The following is a 5861-nucleotide window of genomic DNA, read 5'->3' on the forward strand; positions in this document are numbered from 1 at the left end:
TCAAAATGGTATTTTAGTTTGTTCGACTTCAGCTGATAGATTCAGCTGATAGATTCAGCTGATAGAACTTCACAACCTATGACACATTGCCATTTCATGATTCTTGCTGTAATGATTGAGGTAAAAAACCATAATGTAAAAAAATCCTCACTATATTTTCTTTTCATAACCAATATGATCCATTGTCATGGGATGGTTTGGTAATGAAAATAATATATAACAATAGCCTTAATAATACAAAAGATGATACATGGCATAGTTCAGTCATTAAAGTTCATTAAAGTTTTCTGTGATTTACCATTCTCTGTTGTTTTTCACATACCTGTTGCTATCACTAGGGGACAGTATTCACAACCACTGCTGAATATAAATAGACCAATCAGCATCCAGATTAAATTCCCATGGAATGTGTACATTTGCAGTAGTTGATTTTACAGTACATGATTTTACATTTACCCATTAAGTATACTTCATGAGGTGTCATTTTTCCCTGCCTCCAATACTGCTGCTTTCAACATAACAGTTGCTTTCTACAAGGTAGTTGCTCTCTACACGTGTGACTGTCTGCATAAGTACATTATGGCATCAACCCTGTCACATACACTTGTATTTGTATGGAGTGTATGTGCTGGGGTTGGTGCGATGATGTCATCATGCCATGAGAATTCATATGTGGGCATACCTGCATGTGGGCATACCCATGTGGAGATGGATAGAGGAGGGATGTCTCAGTTCCTAAGACCATTGGAAATAATGTGTTTTCTAATGGTCTTAGGCGATTCTTGTGAAAGGGTCTTTCCACCCCCAAAGGGCTACAACCTACAGATTGAGAACCACTGATTCAGCCATACAACAATATAGGACAATTGTTCAGGTCACCAGGTCTCCGTGTTACGGTTGGGGATTCAAATAAATGACAGCCACTATAATGCCTTGATAATTTAGGAGTCTTTATTGGGCTATAACCAGACTGCTAGAATGTAAGAGCGATTCTCTGAATGCAGTCCTGAGTCCACATTTCAGTCCATCTTTAAGTCTGAAAATCTCATTTATGACCTGTCTAGGCTTCAAACAATCATGAACAGAAACAAAGCAAAATTAATGAATTAATTGTAACTTCAAAAAGAGTAAGCATACCTTTTCATAAAAGAAACAATACCAAAGTTGATTATAACCTCCTGGTTAACAGAACAAAATTATATTGTCACATCCCAGTTATCATGACAAGATTACACCATTCAGATTACAACATCAAAGGGAACAATATTGAATCAGAACAAATGATATATTGAAGAATAATCAAAACTAATGTCCAGAACCTGGAAACAGTACATTCTAAAAGGAACCACCAGCAGACACTTTCCCGTTGTCAGGCAGAAGTGGGAGTTAGGAGGGCAGGTGGGCTAGGAGATAGAGCTGGTGAAAACAATCCAAGAGAGGCTAGACCCCTGTCCCCCTGCTCCTCACCTTCGAGGCCTTCAAGCCCAGGTACAGAAGACTGACCTTTACAGATAACTTTGAATGCTGTTGCTTAACTCCAGACCAGCAGACAACAAAGTTGCAGGAAAATTCCCCAGCTACTCCCTCCCTCCAGATCCGGGCTCTAAAACTGTCCACCTCTCACAGGGACAGTGTGGAATTAAGGTTCCCCAATGGGTGGCGGGATGCGTGAACCTCATCCAGGAGCTCAAGATGCTCCTGTCCCTTTCTCTTCTCTCCCCTCCTCAGAGCTCTGAAACAAACTTCTGAAATTGTTTTCTACCTTTGCTTTCTTTCTGCCGCCAAATCAACCTCATATTTGGTGCATACAACCCGGGAGGAGTAAGAGGTGTCTTGATGTACCCCTGCCCACCCTTGGGTAAGTGCGGTGCCCCTCTCTCCTCCATCTCCACCTTTTCTCAGACCAGGATTTCTCAGCTGCCATCTGTGGCATCTAAGAGTGAGTACTTGACAGTACCTGACTAAATTTTATTTCTATTTTGGCCACTGCCCCTTGCTGCTGGGTTCTTGAGTCGTGGGTCCACGGAATAGCCTCGGTGAAAGGACACTATTTGGGGACACCTGAGTCTCACTGCTCCTTTTTCAGGGGAGCTGGGAAGCCAGGCATCCCCCTCCCCCCACTCTGAAGGCCCAGTTTGATACTCAGGATGCTGATTGTCTAGCTTAATCTCTACCAAGAACTTTGTAGCATGGGAAACAAATTCCAAGCGGAATTCTCCACAGCTGTAGCTTGCCACCTGGCTAATCTCTCAACCGTTGGCTTAATGCCAGATCTCTGGCCCAAACGCCATGTTTTTAACTACAGTTTGGTTCGGCCCCAATATAAACTAGATAATGGGTTGCAATGGCCAGATGACAGTACTTTCAGTTTCAACATTTTGTCTGATCTCAGTAACTTTTGCCAGCAAACTGGAAAATACCCTGAGGTCCGCTACATCCAAGCTTTCTTCCTTCTCTGCTCCCATCCCTCTCTCTGTACTACCTGTCACTCCACTCCAGTTCTTTTAGCCCAGTACTCTCTTAAGCCAAAACACTTGCCACCTCAGACTCATCACTCCCCAATCAGGTCTCCAACAGTACCCACCTCATCTTTCTCCAAACTCCTTGAGTCCTTGTCTGTGCCCCCAGTAAGGCCTTCTCCATATTCTGGGTCCATCACTTCCTTCCACTGCCTCCTCAACTCCCAACCACCTCTCTGCCATTACCTTGATCCCAGGCCATGAGCTCTCTCCTTTGTCTTCCTTTGTCAATCACCATACCCATTTGCACCAACCCTTCCTCTGTACCCTATGGGAAGTTGGAGGCACTGAAGGTCCCCTCTGTGTCCATGTTCCCTTCTCTCTCATAAACTTGTCCCAAACTGAAAAGCACTTAGTTTCATTTTCCAATGATCCCACCACCTACATCAAAAAGTGTCACTATTTGTCTCAAGCCTATGATTTATCATTGCATGATATTTTTGTAGTCTTTCCATCCACTCTCACCTCAGATGAAAGAGTGTGTGTGTGTGTGTGTGTGTGTGTTTTTACCACTGCTCAGCAGCATGCAGACCAGGTTTATCTCACTGACCCCAACATACCTGTGGGTACCGAGGCAGGAACCAGGTTGGAATTACCAAACCAATATCCAGGAAGGCCAGGACAGCCAGGCCTGCTGAGATAAAATGCTCCAGTGAGTCTTGGATGGTCTCCAGGCAATTTCTCACAAAGCAGTTAATTTTGATAAGCTCAGGGAAATTACTTAAAAGCTGAATAAAAATCTGGCAGCAGTTTTAAATCACCTGACTGAAGCCCTTACCCAATACACCCATCTTGACCCAACCTCACCAGCAGGGGCCACTGTCCTTGCCATGCATTTCATTACTCAATCAGCTTCAGACATGAGAAAAGTCAAAAAAGGCTGAAGATAGCCCTCAAACTCCTGTCTGTGACCTGGTAAATATGGCCTTTAACATCTTTTAATACCAGAGAAGCAGGTAGAAGCAGGCAGGGAGCCCCCAAATCACCAGAAGGCAAACTTACAGGCCCAAACCTTGATTGCAGCCCTGAGATCCTCAGCAACCGGGAAGACATCGGCATCCATCTCTGGGCCGGGGAAACAACAGTTTCAGACCATCCCCAGGAATCTGCATCAAGTGTGATCAGCAAGGTCACTGTGCAAATCACTGCCAACGACCTTGTCTGCTATGCAGTCAATGGGGCCACTGGAAAAGTGACTGCCCTTTGGCACACAGCCGTGAAAGTCCAGTTCCTCCAAGAGCCCTGGCCTGCCATTGACACTACTGAGCCTAGCTACTTAGGACTGACAGAGCCTGGACTCGATGACCCCAATCACCCTCACTGAGCCTGGGTTAACAGTCAAAGTACTGGGTTAGGTTTTGTCCTTTCTGGTCACCACAGGTGTTGTTTTCTCAGTTTTGCCTTCTCTGGTCCTTTACATCCTTCTCAGGTCTCTGTCATGGGAATCAACAGCTGTTCCTCTCACCCATTGTCCACTAGACCTCTTATATGTCAGAAATATGAAGGGCATCAAACTGATAATTCCCCAGTAACATGGGAACAACAGAGCAGACACGGTCACCTGCAGAGGAAGTATATCAGACTCAGCCAAGTGAGTCCGTTACTTTATAGATCACAATGTAGATAGGTTTTCTTTGCACAAAGTATGCAGACAATATAACTGATAATACTAAAATTTTCTCCAACCCCAGACAATTCTTTTGGTGCAATGGACTTTAAATATGTAAATTCCTCAACAGCAAGACCTTGTTTTCCTGTTACCATACTTCCTCAGCTCTGTGTGGTCACTCTGAGTTAGCATGGTTACTCTCTGTATGATGATCAAAGAGAGAGGATCTTCCTTCCTATAATGGTAGGTATAAGACTAGCCTTCAATCACAGCATCTGTAGTGGCTGGAGGACCACTCAGCCACTTCACCATCTCAGCACAAATTTTCAAAGACCGATTGCAGACTGCTTCAGCATCTACCACAGCCTCCTTGATCTTGTTGCAATGCCAGATCACCTCTCTGACAAAAGTTGCCTTCTAGAACAGATGAGCCTTATATCTTCTCACTGCTGAAGAATAGCGTATCTGCCTCTTTCTCAGGGAAGAGTGCTGTTACTATACCAATGAATCTGGGCTGATGGAGCAAGACATAGAAAGTGACCCACTTAAGTGAGGACTTCTGCGCTCATGGATGGACAAATTGCTCCCCGTTTGGATGGTTGCAATCCCCCTTGGCCACCTGATTGTTTCCCCTATTTGAGCCAAGGATCCTTATCTCTTTATTTTTCCTCTTAGCTCCATGTGTTCTCTGATTTATCTAGCAGAGCATACAAGAATTTCCAGGATCACAGTAAGCCAGCTACTACTTCAACCATACACTCGCTTGACCACTGCTGCCCCCTCCCCCAACCTTCTATTGCCTGCTCCAGTGTCTAAACCTACAGTGCCCCCTACCAACAGGAAGCAATCAGACATAATATGACACCCCTTATCACCAAAACACCGGAATGTCAGTCAGCAGCAGGAGTTAGCAGGGCAGGTGGACTAGGTGAAAAAATTGGTGAAAACACTCCAAGGACACTATGAGAGGCCAGACCCCCCTTTCCTCTCCTCCTCCTCCCCTTCAGTGGCTGTCAAGCCCAGCTACAGAAGACTAACCATTGCAGATAACTTTGAACACTGCTGCTTAGCTCCAGACCTGCAGACAACAAAGTTGCAGTGGAAAATTCCCCAGGTACTCCCTCCCCCCAGACCGAAGCTATAAAACTCCCCACCTCTCACCTGAACAGTGTGACTTTGTGGGGCCCCAACTGAGGGCCCCATGAACCTCACTGGGGAGCTCAGGATGCTCCCATACCTTTCTCTGCTCTCTCCCCTCCCAGGAGCTCTGAAATAAACCTCTGAAACTGTTTCTACCTTTGCTTTATTTCCATTGCCAAATCAACTTCACACCCATAAGGCAAGGCAGAACCGGCAGGTCAACTTTCTGAAATGGGAGAGAGGAATGGGCAATTTACTTAGCAGCTTACCAAAATGGAGTTTCTTTTGCTTGGGTGCCTCATTAGTACATCCCACACTGGGATAACCTAGGGTCACATGTGCCCATGTCAGGACAACCAACCTCAAATATAGGCCGCTCTAATTCACAAAGGCTTGGAGTTTTCTAGGATGAAGCTTTATTCCATACTCATCAGTAAATTCAGCTTTAAATTTGTTCAGGCTGCACTGTAGAGGAGTGCTGCTGGTAGAACATGAGCCTCCCTGAAGCTAGTTAGTTCAGAGGAGAAAAAATAGAAGGATAAACAGAGAGATTTGTATGGGATTAAGCTGAGAGAGTTCCCTGAAACCAGAAG

The sequence above is a fragment of the Tenrec ecaudatus genome, chromosome 3, assembly GCF_050624435.1.
Source record: "Tenrec ecaudatus isolate mTenEca1 chromosome 3, mTenEca1.hap1, whole genome shotgun sequence".
NCBI lineage: Eukaryota > Metazoa > Chordata > Mammalia > Afrosoricida > Tenrecidae > Tenrec > Tenrec ecaudatus.